The sequence below is a fragment of the Hordeum vulgare genome, chromosome 3H (genome assembly GCF_904849725.1).
Source record: "Hordeum vulgare subsp. vulgare chromosome 3H, MorexV3_pseudomolecules_assembly, whole genome shotgun sequence".
Lineage (NCBI taxonomy): Eukaryota > Viridiplantae > Streptophyta > Magnoliopsida > Poales > Poaceae > Hordeum > Hordeum vulgare.
Window position 1 is genome coordinate 249,989,604 of NC_058520.1, and position 17,984 is coordinate 250,007,587.

Consider the following 17,984-nt stretch of genomic DNA (forward strand, 5'->3'; position numbering starts at 1 on the left):
GTTCCTGGAAAATTGTGCAAGGCACAGATCCGGGTAGGTCTTGATTTAAGGAACCTGCAGAAACTTGAATCATCAAATTTGGAGGTCAAATGTATTAGATGCGAGTTTATTTCAGTTTCTAATCAAAGGAAAAAGCAAAAAGGGGGCTATACGAGAGAATTAAACTGTGCCCAAAGCGCTAAATAGGCCTCGAGCCGGCCCAGCAGAGCGGCTGTCGCGCGAGGGGCCATGTCGGAGGCACCTACCGCAAAAGAAGCTTCGCCACGGGGTCCCACTGCCCAACATGACCCGTGTCCACTTAAAAGGGCTGGGCCCGGCCACTGGGAGGCTCACACTGGGGCCCGGCCGGTTGGGTCTTCCTCCTACCTCCCGTTCGCACGCAGGAGAGGCAGGGGAGGCTATCATGGCTGGTGCTCGCGCCCGCCCTGGTTGCTCCGGCCATGCCCAACAGCGCCCCGGTCACCGGCGCCCTTCGGGCGACGCGCCGCGTCCTCCTAGAGCTTCAGTTCCGTCCGGGAGCGCCTAGGGAGAGGGGGACTCGGCCGCGACAGAGTCCAGCTACATCGGCTACGGAAAGGGCGCTCGAGTCACGGAGACGAGGGAGAGGAGCCATGGGAAGAACTGCCGCAGCTCCGGGAAGCCCTGGCGACCTCAAGGGGGGAGAGGGGGCTCGAGGCGTGCCTATTTGACAGGGGTCGCCGGCCACTGCGGTGGCCATTTCCGCCACTGGAGAGGTGGAAATGGCGAGGGGGGTGCTTGAGGAGGCGATAATGAGGGAGTGGGGTGGACCAGGAGGGCTAAGGTGCTCGGGGGAGAAGGAAACGAGGGGAAGAGATGAGGGGAGCTCGGGCTCACCTTAGATGCGCTAGCACGGGGGAGACACGCATGTCAGAGGCGTCTTCGAAGCGAGTTGGTGTCCGGGAGTGGCAGGACCGGTCAAAGGGAGATTTGTGGCATGCTGAGACACGCTGCAACGGCCAGACACTTACTCGAGACATAATGGGGTGAAACCATGTCTAGTAGACTTAGGCATGAAAGGACTACGGTTTTGCAAAGTTTCAGCTCAGGGGGATGAGTTTAGCTAGCAGTTGTAGTGCAAGGCTACAATTCTGTTAGGAATAAAGTTTCAGATGTGTTGCTCATTGTTCCCACATGAGCATGCTATATTTTGGTTTGAACTGATGCATTAGCATGCTAGAGATGTACTGCAAGAATGTGGGTGCTTTGGCTTAAGTAGAAGTATAGCAAGAGGGGTGAAACTGTGCTACCTTGGTTGAAATTGAAAGGTAGATACATGGAGTCATCCTCCAATAATTAACCAGTGGTCATGGAAAAGTTACTAGAGGTAAAAGGGAACTAGGGAAGGTTGTGGTAAAAAATCTAAGCCCAAGGAGATAAGTGGAAGGGGCCAAAGTAGCAATTTTGGTATATGCACACAAGGTGTTTGATGGAGGTTAGGCTACTAGATGCATTCCAATTGATATGAAACTTAACAGGATCACATAATAGATGAAAATAAGCTTGGACACCAAATTGGGAATTTGGTGGACAAAGTTTCCAATGTAGACTTGAAAACCTGAGGAAATGGGCAGAAATGCCTTTCTGCTTATGAGACCATGGAAATCAATTCCCACAAATCCACAACTTGGCGTGGGGCATTATTTGAGCATGAATGCATGCCCAAAAAGTTTGGGATCAATTGGAGAAACTTTATAATGTAAAGTTTCCCAAAGCTAGAAATCAACAAAGAAGGTTTTGAGTGGTTTGGGGCAAGTTCTTATATTCTTCTTGATGCACAACTTGGTGTCGTTGCATGATAGGAGTACCAGAACATGTCCACCAAATTTGAGAACAATTGGACACACTTGGTAATGTAGAGTTGCTCAAATTTGGATCTGGACAGATATGGTTTTGGAATAATCAAATGAATCAAATCAAGTTCGATTGAGATGAAACTTGGCAAGATAATCACATATATCATGAGTGACAAGGTATAATATTACAGGAATTTATCGAGAATATTTCTTATAGAAACATTGCAAAAGCTTGAAATAGGTAGGAAGGATTTTCAAGGGTTTTGCCTAATATTTTGAACATGACCATGTGTTTAAACTCTTATATATCAAATATATATATCCACTCAGTTTTCCCTAAATTTTCGCAAATATTTTGAAATTAATAAAAATAACTTTCCTTCATAAGGGACGAGTTCAAACCTGAGAGAAAGGTATTTAAATAAAACAGTAAAATAACTTTTAAAATAATAATATTGTGGTTTTGGGAAGTAATTTTGATAATGGGGTTTAAATAAAACATTTGGTGCAAAATAACTTCCCCAATTTGAGGACTTGTAGTACAAATCCCAACTTAGTAGTTTTTGAAAGCTTAAATCAAGGAAATGCTTTTGGGTGAAGATAATAGTTGGTAAAATAGTTTGTGGTCCTATACACACGGCATGATACTTAGGCAAGGTTTTGGGTCAAGGAGGTGAGTCTGGAGAGTAGCAGGAACATTGAGGATCAAACACAGACGTACAAGCAAGCAAGCAAGCAAACAACAATCACTTCAAGCATCACGAACACTCATAAAAAATTTAATTGGTCCTAACTTTTTAGAAAGGTTAATTAGTTAGGAGAGTTAAACAAAGGGTGTTACAAGAGCTTCCTGAAGCCCCCAGTAGAGAAGCTCTCGTAGGAGGTTCCGTTTTGCCTGGTGAGCTGCTCCCTCCCGCGGAACCCAAGGTTCTCGCGGTAGAGTAAAGCGCTCCCACAAACATAGAAATGCCTTCAGTCCTTATTGTCGAGCCACAGGCTCCGACTTGGGCATAACACATCGTCCAATTCCTTTAGATAAAAGAACTTCCTGAAGAGCAAGAAGAGGTTGAAACAGTAGCCCGCTGGTCTAGTATGTGCCAGTTTCTCGATGTCACTCTATAGACAAGAAGACCCAACAGTGTGAAATTAAGGTGCATCTACTCAGAAGAAGGACTAAGGCTGTTAGCGGAGATTCACGGAGGCATGTGTGGATCGCACATAGCATCAAGTGACCTTGCCGAGAAAGCTTTAAGCCAGGGTTTCTATTGACCTACTGCCCTCCAAGATGCGACTGAGATGGTCACCAAGTGTGAAGTCTGCCAGTTCCATGCCAAGAACATACATCAGCCAGCGCAAGCCCTCCAAACGATCCCTCTATCCTAGCCCTTCTAGGTATGGGGGCTCGATATCTTGGGCCCCTTCCCCCATGCTGCCGGGATTTTTGAGTTCTTGTACATAGCAATCGACAAGTTCACGAAATGGCCTGAGGTAGAGCGAGTGAGAAAGGTGTCCGCACAGTCAGTTATCAAGTTCATGAAGGGATTGGTGTGCCGCGTTGGAGTACCCAACAGAGTAATCACTGACAACGGCACCCAATTCATGAGCCAAGCATTCATGCAATACATCCAAAGCCTTGGAAGTAAGGTCTCCTTCGCCTCTGTTGCACACCCAAGGAGCAACGAGCAAGTCAAGAGGATGAATGGTGAAGTGTCGCGAGGCCTCAAAATGAAAACTTTTGATAGACTGCAAAGATGCGGGAAGTGCTGGATTGATGAGCTGTCGGTGGTTCTTTGGTCCCTCAAAACTACACCAAATCGAGCTACAAGCTAGGCACCTTTCTCCCTTGTATATGGGGCAGAAGTAGTTATCCGCACGAAACTCATATACGGGTCACCTCAAGTGCTTGCCTATGATGAAGTGGACGAACCGCAGCTGCGGATGACGATGCCATGCTCCTCGAGGAAGATCATCTCTGGGCTGCTACGCGTGTTTCATGCTACCAACACGCCCTGCGCCACTACCATAGCTGAAGGGTCCACCTCGGAGCTTTGAGGAAGACGACCTTTTCCTTAGGCACGCTCAGTCCGCCAAGGGTTCCAAGAAGTTGACACCGAAGTGGAAGGGCCTTACCGGGTAGTAAGAGTCACCAGGACTGGCGCAGTCCATCTTGAGACCGAAGATGGCAGCAAGGTGCATAACTCATGTGCGGTTGCTCGGCCCAGTCCCCGGCAACCACCTTTCGTACAAGCCTTGCCGAAGTTGCATGTAACCCTTTGTACAAAGCCATGCGCACACCATGTGCATAAATAAAGCTAGATATTGCATCATGTCATCATTTGCATATGCATCATGCATTGCGCATTTACTTGTGTTATGATGTCACTAATTCCCCAGCTTAGCGGTTATTAAGAGTTCTTGATGGACTTGTGGTCCTTGTTACCGGGTCTCCCCTCTTCTCAAGAGGACGGAGCCCCTCCTTTTCTTTGTATGTTTTGCCTCTAGGTGAATGGGAGACAGCGCAAAGACGAGGACAAAGGACCATCACGCCTTCAAAGGGGGCTTCCCCCGAGGAGATAAGTTTAAACTACCTTATCTCAAATGTGGTTCTATTGTTTCCTTTGACGAACCCCCTTGCCACTCGTTTTTCGGTTGCATGCGATGGGACTCAGTGCATGATAGGGACCCTTCTCGTGATAGGTCGTATTTTTGCCTCTCGTCGCTCACTAGCCTCGAAGGAGGGGAAAGATTGCGCTGATGCCAGCAAGGGGCCTTGCCGGAGGATGATGATCGTCCGTCGCCGGGTGGCTCTCTCCTCCTTCGAGACATGCGCCTTGCACCAACCCGACAAGGAATCCCATGCGGCGGAAACATCCAACACAACACGGAGAGAAGGACGTGGGGATAGGACTCGAGAAAATGAACGACGATCATTTTATTCATTTCTTCACTATAGAATGGATAAAATAGATTACAATTCCACTAGTAAAAATTTGGTGAAAGACTACAACCTTTTTCTTTATAAAAACATAAGTGCCCCGTAATGCCTTTCTTCTCTCTCTCCCCTCAGGGATTACATGGATGAGAAAAGGAAGGCATGGAGAGGCCCGAACAGAAGCCCGGTCTGGCTCCGCCGGGACCAGATGGACAAGGATCGACGCCCCTACAGATGGAGAAGATGAAGCCGAAGTCCACGAGGCCTACCGAGGGCCTGCTCGAAGATGAGGTAGCGACTGGGCCATGGAGCCCCGGCAAGACCGTCTTTCCGGGTGTGGATGGGCGTGAGCTGATGGTGATGGTGCGACCTATGCACACCGGTGAGCTAGATCCTGAGCCGTCGTACTCCGACTTGACGGCAGGAGACTAGCTGTCGCCATCGCTGTCACCATCCCCGTCGGCACTGTCCTCCTGGTCACTTCGCTCGAGGAGGAACTTCTAGCGTTGCTCGAGCTTTGTTTGCAGCAGCCAAGGTGGCCTCCCGAGTGCCCATACATCTTGATGGAAAGCATGTTTGCCTCCACCAACTTGAAGCGAAGAACATGCCCTGCCATGAAGTTATGGGCGCGCGCGAAGGTCTTCCACCTGCGCATCGACAGCATGACACGGGAGCTGGATATTCAACATCAGCATACATGACACCATTGCGGCAATAATGTACACGAAGCCACACTCTGTGTGGCTTATCAACCTCCATCACCTCAGCAAATGGGCAAGGGAGGCGCAGATGGCCGTGAGGAGGGCCACGCACCCTGACGACAAACTCCAACACCGTGCCTTCAGTGTGCCCCGGTAGCGGCATCGCTGGAGTCGCTTGGGAAGGATTACGCATAAGCCCCGTCCCTTCAAGTGCCCCCGCCTTGAGCACTGGTGCCGACCTCCGGCACTACGACTGAAGCAGCTGCATGAGGCGAATGGGACGCTCTTGCAACCCTCATGAAAGATGGGGGATCACCCTGGGCGTTTGGGTACCCAAACCCTTTACCCGAACCCGAACTGAACCGAATTACCCCAATTGTTGGGTAATTCGGGTATCGGGTAAGGGTTCGGTTCTCATTTCTTGACTATTCGGTTTTCGGGTTAGGGTTCAGATTCTAGTGTGGAAAACCCGAAATACCCATACTACCCAAATTATTCATACTGTCCAAAATTTGCATGCTATTATTACAATAACTTGTTACCCATACTAACTAAAATACCCATATTACCAAAAATACCCATACTATCCGAGTTATTTATATCAAAAGTTGATGTATGCTCCGAATATTTTGGGTATTTTGGGTACCCGAACCGAATTTTTGGGTAATTTGGGTTCGGGTATTTTTTTGACAGAAACAATTTTGGTTCCCATTTTCGAATACCCGAATTACCCATAAATCGAACTACCCAAACCGAAATAACCAAAATACCCGAATGCCTAGGCTGAATGGGGGATGCCCATGCATCCCCACCATAGCCAAGAACCGAAGCCACCTTGAAGAACCAGAAGATAAGAGCAAACCAAGCAACCCTTGGTTGGAGGAGAGGAGAAGGATGGATGAGCATTGTCTCACGCACCCGTTCCTCTTTTATAGGGAGGGTGCAGGGGGCTTGCGCTCCTACGCTCCCAAGGTCGCCGCCCATCTCCACCTATGTCGTTGCCCACCATCATGGGCGAACAGGTAACCGCCCCATTAATCCAATCCACGACGCTATGGCTCCTACAACGACCAGGCCTTTAAATCACGCGAACCTGCAGTGAGATTCATGCAATGCATACGACACGCATGGTGGAAAAGGCCTGAGGTGGTGGGACGACGCGAAATGGTGGGATGGTGGTTACCTCTGTGTGGATCACATGCCCGTGCACGAACTTTGGGCCTGATCCAACAACGCTAGGCGAGCGCATATGGGCTCCTGTCGGTGCACTAATAACGGGGTACCTAGTGCCCCTAACTTGCGCACACGCGTTGGAAGCATCACCTCTCAAGACCAACACTAACAGCCAAAGATGCGCCAAGAACCCCTGGCATCTGTCGGGGGCGAAGGCACAATCATTTTCACAAAGACCCGACAAAGCGCCTCCCGAGAAGGTGTGAGCCAGCTTGCCAGAGCCATGGTTTTCATTTTCACTGAGATTTCAGTGAAATTCACTAAATTTCATTAATTTCAGTAGACACTAAAATATTATGTTTCAGCCAAAATATTTCAGCAATTTCAGTAGTACACTAGAAATCAAATATTTTTCAAAACATTTTCCATAAATTTCAAATATGTAATTAAATTCAAGTGAATATTTTGGCCCTTTCGCCGAAATGCAAACTGAAATTACTGAGTTTCAGTGAATTTCAGTGATTTCAGTTGGTGCTGAAATATTTTCTAAACTGAAATTGATAACCATGGCCACAGCTCCACCTCATCGCTACATCAGTGACTTGTCAATGAGGTTTCGAGCCCCCAGACGGCTAGGTGGCTCTCTCCAGCTAAATGGTGTCGCACCGGAAGACAGGTTGGAACATGTTGACACGTGTCGAGAAGCGTGTCAAGACATCAAGCCATAGCCAGCTCATGGGTGGCTATGGCCTGATGGGAACGCATCCACGCTCGCCACCCTGGGCCGCATTTAAGGCATTGTGTCTTAAGTACCAGATTTAGGTATGGTAGCACTATTAGCTATCTGATCATGTCTGTTGCCACTGTGGATGCCCCTTGAGCTATAAAAGGAGGCCCGAGGCAACCTAACAAAGGATTCAGATCTTTCGGCATTCAAGCACTTACAGATTTGATATGAGGTAGATTAGGTCCCCGTGGGATTAGAGCCAGGTGTAACTGTACGCACGTGCTAGCTATCCCCGACAACCTTTGCCGGGGTATAGCTCCGTGCAAACTTCGTCTTCCCCAACCAATCTACCAAAGCAGGAGTCGGCTTTTACGCTTCACAGCTGCCCGAACCTGGTTAAAAACCCCGAGTCTCATCATCATATTGTTTCGCAGTATCTTCTCTTTGTGTGACATGACCTCCCCGCCGAACCACAAGGGGCTCAAAGGTCCCATAGGTGACCGTGTGCACACCTGCACCGACAAACTAGAACATCCTCACAAATTCCAATAGGTAAAGTGGTGGATTTATTAGCCATTTGTAAAGGTATCTCAGTAGGGTAAGCTTATTCAAATCAAATCTCTTATAAAGAGAGAAGGCATAATACTAACACCATCTCCTAAATCACATAAAGTAGTTTTAACATAACTTCTTTTAATGCAGCAAGGCATTGTGGGTATACCCGGATCTCCGAACTTCTTAGGCACTCCACCATCAAAAGAATAATTAGCAAGCATAGTAGCAACTTCAGTTTCAAGTATTTTTCTTATGTTGGTAATAATATCCTTCATATAATTAGCATATGGAGGCATTTTCAAAATATTAGTCAACCGAGTGCACAAAAAGACATGCCTAATCATTTTAACGAAGCACTCAAAGTATTATTCGTCCTTACTCTTAGAAGGATTACGAGGGAATAGATTGGGTTTTCCAACCCATGGCTCTCTTTTTTCTCATGCTTTCTAGAAACAAAATATTTCTTCTCATAACGTTTATCTTTAGGAGGTTGGTTATCAAGATCTTCAACAGGTTCTATTTCCACATCCTTTCCATTTTCTTTATAAGTCTCCGATGAAGCATCTGTGTGAACATAATCATTATAATTATTGTTTTCATTATCACTATGTGAATGTTCACTACTTGATTGTGTCTCAGCATCAGAAATAGAAACATCATTATGATTCTCAGGAGGTTTTTCTATAACAAGTTCACTAGAAGCATGCAAAGTCCTATCATTGTTCTTTTTATTTTTCTTATTAGACAAACTATCCCTATCATAATTAATTCTCTGAGAATCATGTTCTATTCTCAGGATAACCTTCAGGATAAAGAGGTTCCTGAGTCATGCGACCTCATCTAGTCTTTACTCTAACAACATTATCCTTCATTTTATGATATATCTCAACAAGAAAATCATTTTATGACTTTGCAACTTGGTCTAGTTGGGTGTGAACCATAGAACCATGTTTACCTAGACCCTTAACATCATTACCATTTCTGAACATCATGTCACTTAAACGATCTATCATCATAGCATGACGTCTTAATTGATATTTGATATAGTTATTGAAATGTTCCTACTTAACAATAAAATTATCGAATTCATCAATGCATTGACTAGGAGTCTTAGTGTAATGTATAACACTTTCAGTGAAGTTACAAAGAGAATTTATCTCTACTACCTATGTCGGGGCGTCAAGTCCATGTATTCGTTCGATAGGTGGTAATTTCTTGTCATCTTCAGTTTTAATACCTGTTTCTTTAATCGAACTTTTGCTTCTTGCATATCTTCACGGCCGAGGATTAGAATACCTCTCTTCTTTTGAATAGGCTATGGTGGTGTTTCGGGAAGTGTCCAATCTTCGACATTTTGCAGTATGTTATTTAATTGTTCTTCAGCTTGTTCAATAGTTCTTTCCCTGAAAACACAACCAGCACAACTATCTGGGAAATCCCTAGAAGCATCGGTTAGTCCATTATCAAAGATATCAACTATTTCATTTTTCTTAAGAGGATGATCAGCCAAAACTCTAAGTAACTCGAGAAGCCTCCCCAAGCTTGAGGGAGATTCTCTTCTTCAATTTGCACAAAGTTAAATATATCCTGAGGCAGCTTGTTTCTTAGGAGGAGGATAATATTTTTTAGAGAAGTAATAAAGCATATCCTGGGGACCACACACACAACCATGAGCAAGATAAAGGAACCAATCTTTAACCTCGCCTTTTAGAGAGATAAGGAAAATGCTTAAGGATGTAATATTAACGTATGTTTTCCTCATTAGTAAACAAAGCAACAATATCATCCAAATTTGTGAGATGTCCAACAAAAGTTTCAGTTTGATAACCATCGAAAGGATTGAATTATACGATGGGATTCAACTCGGTGTCTATAGAGAATTCATGATCTTTATCAGTAACAAATAAAGGAGAAGTAGTAAATTTACGATCATGTTTCATTTTCTTCAACATAGATTTTTCTTTCAGTTTGCATAGTAGTTTCTTCAGGTCATCCCTATTTTCATAAGCAAGAAATTCCCTAGCTACTTCCCCATCCATAACATAACCTTCAGGTACATAAGAGAATTTTTATTATTGGTAGATGAAGGTGTATTAGGTGATCCAAAATCTTCATCACTTTCAGCATTTTCAAGTTCTTTAGCTTTAGCAATATGGGCATGAAGTAATTCATTCAGTGGCATAGTTTCATTTTCATCAAATATAGTAGTGGTATCATCATTATTTTCAGAAGTAGAATCATCAAGTTCAAGTAATATATCAGAATGAGCAATAGGTGGTTGTGTAACAAGCTGATTCAAAATAGTAGGTGAATCAAAAGCAGAGCTAGATGGCAGTTCCTTACCTCCTCTCGTACAAGAGGGGACGGTCATAGTTCGAGTATCTTTCAGATTCATCACATTAGAAATTGGATATACTCAAGTTAACACAATATATATAGCTATGCTCCCCGGCAACAACACCAGAAAAAGGTCACCATAACCGACAAGTATAGGGGATGGTGAGAGTCTTCACGGGTAGTATTTCACCCTAATTTATTGATTCGACACGAGGGGATCCAAATAATATTTATTTTCCTTGATAGTTGACTTGTCAATAAAACCTCACATGTGATATCTCTCTACACCAAAGGTTTAGTAGCACGACAAATAATAGTAGTAGAAGTAACAGTGGTAGCAGCAACTTTGTGACAGTAGGGACAGTGACAACGACAATAGTAAAGGTAGTGACAATGACTGCATTGATAGTAACTTAGGAATATTCATTATATGTAAAGCATACGTGATGGTGCAGAGATGGAAAGACATGGTTGAAATCAATCATGTAACAATTACACACTAGTGGGATGTAGAACTAGCCCCAATTCATCAATATAACATAGGCATGTATTCCATATATAGTCATGCATGCTTGCGATACGAACTTGCATGACATCTGTTCTCCTACCATCCTGTGGCAGCGGAGTCCTATTGCAAACTAAGGGATATTAAGGCCTCTTTTTAATATAGAACCGTAACAAAGCATTAACACATGGTGAATATATGAACTCCTCAAACTACAATGATCACCGGAGAGAATCCCAATTATTATCTCCTTAGGGTGTGTGTATGAAGACACATAATAGGTGCATACACCTTGCAAGATAATATCTAAATATTTTCATATTAAGAGATAAAATAATAAGTTAAGGTCTAAAATCATGGCACTCAGGCCCTTGTGACAAGCATTAAGCATAGCAAATTCATAGCAACATCAATATCAGAACATAATGGATACTAGGGGTCAAGCCCCATCAACTTAACTCGATTACATTATCAATATCATCCAAACCCCATTGCTTACTAGCGATCCTAAAATGGAATTCCTCACTCCCGGTGGTGAGCATCATAAAATTGTAGATGGAGAAGGTTTGGTGATGATGATGATGATGAATCCCCTCTCAGGAGCCCATAACAGACTACAGATCAGCCCTTCGGAGGAATAACACGACGTGGTAGTGTCTCCCTCTCATAGATCGCAATGAAAATTCTCATTAATTTTTTTCTCCGGATATGTGAATTTATAGGACAGGAAATAGGGTTGGAGGAGCCTTGTGGGCCCCACCACTCAACACGGCGCGACCTAGGGAGGTGGCCGCACCCTATTGCCTCATGGTCCGCATGGACACCCCCTCTAGTTGTTCTTTGCTTTGTAATTCCTTATAATTCCTAGAAAATTTTCACAAAAAGTTTCATCCAATTATTAGAAATTTTATTTCTGCACAATAATAACCCCAAAGCAGTTCCAGTGAAAACAACGTCACTCCGGGTTAGTTTCATTGAAATCATGCAAATTAGAGTCCAAAACAAGGGCAAATGTGTTTGCAAAAGTAGATACGTTGGAGATCAATCTTCCCTTGTGTGGCTTCTAGTATCCTCCAAATGTTTTCAGGTCTTCTTTTTGTCTAGAAAATCATCAAAAAAATTTATGGCAACTCGACTTTGTTTAGTACTATAAACCTGAAAGGCTAAAAACACGCAGAAAACAAGAACTTGCACTAGGCACTGTGTTAATAGGTTATTGCTCAAAAATGATATAAATAAGAAAATAAATTCCCAAAAAGTATCCTAGAATGATATGTTATGGTATGGAACAATGAAAAATTATAGATACGTTGGAGATGAATTACTATGCCCCGCGCAACCCATTCAGGACAAAAAACAAAAACAAACTACATGCGGATGATAACCCCCGAATGAGGTTGGCACTTACAAGTGTACTTAGTCGGAGATTCTTCTTCAAAGCCTTGCTCACATCATATGACTTTGATATGTCTGCAACGTATCTATGATTTTTAATAGTTCCATGCTGTTATATTATCATCCTAGGATACTTTTTGTGTCATAATTCACCAATTTATATTATTTTTAAACAGTGACCTATTAACCCAGTGCCAAGTGCTAGTTGTTGTTTTCAGCATATTTTTTGCTTTTCAAGTTTTCAGTACCAAAGGAAATCCAATTGCCATTAAAAAATTTAATGATTGTTTCTCGACCAAAAGAAGACCTTGAAGCTTAGGGAAGAGACATGAAGCCACACGTGGGAGGCCCAAGGCAACAAGGTGCGACCAAGGGGTTTGGACATGCCTTGAGGCCTTGTCACTCCCTAGTATCCCCTCTGGATCCGTTATGTGGCCTATACATTCACCAATTCTCGGGAAACCATAAAGAGATTGAAAAAACACTTTTTACTCCACCACAAGTCTCTATTCCACAATGGCCCCATCTGGAGCTTCGTCCCAGCACCCTACCGGAGGGGGATCGATCACTAAGGTCCTCTTCATTAACCTTGGTGCCCTGGTGATGATGTGTGAGTAGTTCGCCACATATCTATAGGTCCGTATCGAGATGGATATCTCTGTCTCACTTGATCTTCAATAAAATGATCATCGCATCCGCAGTTTGATCTATCCGATGTAATTCTTTTGTATGTTGTGTTTGTTGCGATCCGATGAGTTATAGGTTTATTTTTAGATTATTTATTAAAAATATTTGACTGTGTTCTTAATTGTATGATTCTTATTTGTATGATCATTATAGCTTCGTAATTCTCTCTGGTCTATTGAATTGCTTTGGCAAAGTAGTTTGGCATTTCTTTAGTGAGAGTGGTGCATTGTAGTTTGTTTAAGCTGGCGAGTATCTATATCCCACAGATAGAAGGGTACAAGTTGCATCTTTGTGCTTATGCCACTAAGGATAAAACAATGGGTTTTATTCATATTGGTTGAGTTTACTTTGTCTAAATCATCTCATCGTTCTCCAAGCATTACTCTGTTTTACTTAATACTCTAGATGCATGCTGGATATCGGTCGATGGGTGTAGGAACAGTACTAGGTGCACGCAGGACTCGGCGTATTTGCTTATGTACGTGATGCATATATATACAAGATCATTGCCGTGAAATTGCATAACTATCCGCGGTTCTATCAATTTCCCAATAAAATTTGTTTACCCACCATATGTTACTTTCATGAGAGTTGCCACAAGAACACACTATGGCCCCCGGGTCTATTCACTTATATATATTCAGAAAACTTAGAATTTCCGTGTTGTTATTATGTTTGTTTGATTTTATTATGCAAGAAACTACTATATAAAATTATTTACACACCTCATTTACTTGCAAATAATGAGATCAAGGGGATTGAAAACCCTCTTGCCCGTGTTGTGTGCAAGTTGTTTGCTCTTTTGTGTGCATTCGCTAAAGATGGATGAAGATTGATATTCCTATTGGTTCGATAAACCTTCATTTGTTAATCGAGGGAAATACTTACCCGCATTGTGTTGTGATTACCCGTTCCTCTTCACTAAAAACCCAACGCAGATCACAAGTATCATGAAGAATTTCTGGCGCCGTTGCGAGGGAATATCATCACCTGCTAAACTAACTTCACACAAATTATCACCCACTTGTTCTTCTTTTTATTTTCTAGTATATTTTTCTTGTTCAAAAAAATCAAAAATACAATAATATATACCTTCTCTTGTAACTAGTTTGCATCTTTGCTCTCTAGTTTGCTTGTCTTGCTTGTCACTTTTGCTTGAAAGTTGCTAGCATGTCAGAATTTGAGAAAGTTATCGTTGAAAGCACAAGTGAAGATAGCACCAGTGACTTGAATGAATAGGGACTAAAATTTATTTATTCCACTCATGATCCTCCTATGAATCTAATCCCTATTAGTAATACTCACACGACTCTAAATTCTATAATTTATCATGTGGGAAGTGGGAACATTGTTGGAAAGCGTGTCATCCAAGAATTCTTTGAGTATTGTTTAGCTTCCCCTCTCATTAAAAGATATATACTTGATTAAACCAATTGTTATGCGAATGCTATTACCATTCTTATATTGAAAATGGAATGAAAATGTGTGCATCTCCATCCAATGCTTCAAAAGATATTTTTGAGTCTCCCTAGCTTGCATGATCCCGAGATTAAGGAATTTGCTATCATTATCCTCATGCTTGAATTTGATTATATTTTACATGAAGCGAAAGATTTTTTTTACTTCTATGGAATAAAATCTGAACATCCTCCCATAGAAGCAATCCTTGATAATAAAGATGCTATACGTAGGTTGGAATCTATTAACTATCATGGATTTGATATGAATATGAGGAGGGATGTGCTTTGCAAGGAATTAATACAATCATTATTTCTACACACTTGATAATGTTGAATGGATTTCTAAAGGAAATAATGAAGGGTTTAGCAAAGATTGGCACGAAAACACTATTACGGAACCTATCAGTAAATAAATCCTTTTCTTATATGATGAACCCTTTGATGATAGTGACGCGAGTAATGCTCTTATAAATCCTTTTGAGCACTTGAGATCTCCAACTAGGTTTGACAAAGGTGATTTACCAAGTAAAATTTAGGAGGAACTAATTTTGAACGACATGATTGGGACCAACACTTGATCATATGCATTATGCCTAGCTAGGGATATGAAACAATAGCGCTTGTTGGGAGGCAACCCAATAGTTATGTTAATTTTTTCCTTTTTACTTTCTGTTTCACAGTGATTACATGATTATTGCATCTGTAATTATTTTGTTTTTATGTTTAAATTAGTGTTTTGTGCTAAGTAAAACCTTTGGGTTGACTTGTATGATAAGTATAATTGATGCGGTGCAAAAACAGAAACTTTGACATCTAGTGCCGAATTATTCAGATTTTACTAGAACGTCAATGTAATATGAAATTTTTATATAGTATTTATCTGCAAAATCCTAAGGTCTTCCTAATGTTTAAGAATTTTGGAGATAAAGAAGCATAGGTTCATTACATATTACCACAGTCCGTTCTGATTTAGACAGATTCTATTTTTGCTTGCATAGTTTGCTTGTTTTGATGATGCTAAGAATTGTATCGGGGGGTATAAGCCATGGATAAGTTATACTATAGTACCTATTATGAAATAATTAAATATAAAGAATTTACAACATTATGTAAGTATTTGATATGTTCCTTATACTAACGGATCTCACGATGTTTTGTTGAGTTTTGTGTCATTGAAGTTTTCAAGTTTTAGGTGCTATCGCGATGAACAATGGAATAAAGAGAGGCAAGAGCATAAGCTTGGGGATTCCCAAGGAACCGCAAGGTAATATTCTAGGAAGACTCAAGCGACTAATCTTGGGGATGTGCTGGAAGGCATCCCCTCTTTCATCTCAATCCATAGGTATGTCACTTGAAGCTACATTTTTATTCGTCACATGATATGAGTTTTGCTTGGACCGTCGTTCGATTGAGTTTGATTTTTTTTTCTAGTTTTCCACAATAATATTTTTTTGGACACACCAACTTGAGAGAGACACACATTTATCATGATTTATTAGAATACACTTTGTGCTTCACATATATCCATTGAGCTAAATAGTTGCTCTAATACTTCACTTATATCTTTTTGAGCACGGTGGCATGTAGATTTTATAGAAATATTTGAAATCTTTTTCTTCACTTATATTTTGAGAGTTAATAAACATAGAGTTAATTTGCATGGGTCATAAAGCTAGTCCAAAAATAATAAGTATTCAATGAATGATAATCAAAACCATCATATAGCACCTAAAGAGAAATTGTGGGTTAATGATATTGATGTGTTAATATGAAAAAGGTGTGAGTGAATCATTGTTGATTTGTAGATGTATCGGTATAATATGTCTTAATTCCTTGTTTCTCTGAATATTAAAATGGTATGATGGGTATGTGTAGAATTTCTTTTCCTCGTTGAAATCCTAGTGTTGTTTCGAGGCGGAGTAGCACGATGGTTAACTCCTCCCAACCCTCTCCCTCGGGGCATGCAGGTAGTGCTTTGATTTGAGATGAAACTAATTAATCTTTGCAATAAGTATATGAGTTCTTCATGAGTAATGTGAAACCATGGACATACGCATTCTCACCTCCTCATATTTTGTTTGCCTCTTCAATACCGTGCATTGCCCATTCTCACCTCGAGGATTGGTGTGAAGTTTGTCGGTGCATCCAAACCCCGTAGCATTATATGCTCTATCAAATATAAACCTTACTTTATATTCCTCAAAACAGTCACCATACCTACCTATCATGGCATTCCCACAACCATTCTTAGATATATTGCCATGCAAATCTCCAAATACCTCCACAATAAATCATATGGCCTCTACAACTTTTAGAATGAATCAGAAGAGCCCAGAGCTTGGAGTGCAGACCTGCTCCACAAGTTCAACACAAAGAACATATCAAACCTTTTTCATTTTTCATTCCCGTAATGAACTCGAGTGATTTTGATGAATTAAAAGTCTTGCTACATTCAACTTTGTAAAAAAATTACTTTTTTCAATCCGGTGAAATGCTCCCTCTTATTACAACCTAATGGGTGAAAAGCTTAGATGTGAACCTCATTTCACCTAAGTTAAAACCTCCTTTGAGTGAGGACATCATCAACAATCGGGGGCTTAGCAGCAAACCTGATTTTGTCTAAGTTAAAATAGCTACGAGTGAGGACATGATCCACACTTGGATGCAAAGATGGACATGACCATCATTGTTCGCAAGAACTACCTTAATTCTTAGCTAAGAACCTGATTTTTCCTAAGTTAAAACCTGCTCCAAGTGAGGACATCATCCACACTCACGGGCTTAGCAGTGAACCTCATTTCTCCTATGTCAAAACAACTCCGAGTGAGGACATGATCTACACTCACATGCCAAGATGGATAGGACTATCATTATTCGCAAGAACTTGTCGGGCCCCTGGGAACACGTGTGCCGAGGCCCGTTGTACTACAACTCTAGGTGCAACGCGCTGAACAAGACCGACTCGGCCCATCGGCAAGACCAATAAGGAAGACCCTCGCGAGGGCCCTCTCTTCACGAGGCGAGCACTCGACAATCATTGCTAAGGACCACGAAAGGTTGCCTGCTGTAAGGACCCATCCCGAGGCCACCCCTAAGGCTATCGTGAGGCAGGCTCGCCAAGGGCCACCTGGCAGGGTCTCATATCCCTGTGCCCTCACGTGGGTGATGTAGGTTGCACAAGAGTTGTGCCAGCGGGCGCGAATAGGAGGGTTTCTCAATTGCGTGTTAAGTAAATGGGGCTAGCTGGCGGGCTCCCGAAGCAACCCCAAAAGGTTTATCATTTGGTGCAAGAGGACCAGAGTTGGGAGCCCGTCACGACGGAGGTCACCCCAAGCCCACCGGCGCGTAATGGCGAAGAACATTAGCACGCGAAGATCACCTTTGTCCTAATGGGCTGTAGTCCTGTCCCCTTTCAAAATGGCTGTTGTGGTGACCCTTCCCGTGAAGTGAGTTTTCGGGGGAAGAGGACCAAGGCTAGTATAAAAGAGAGTCCCATCGTCTTTACGAGAGGAAGAACATGCCTTTGTGCTCGTCTTCCACCCCAAATGATCCACACAAGTAGGAGTAGGGTTTTACAATGCAAGGTGAGCCAAACTTGTGTAAACTGATAGTGTGTTATTGTTCGCTTCCCTTAGCTCGAGCCGTCGGATATTCACCATGAAGTTGAGAGGTAGAACATGGTAGGGGACAGAGCGCAC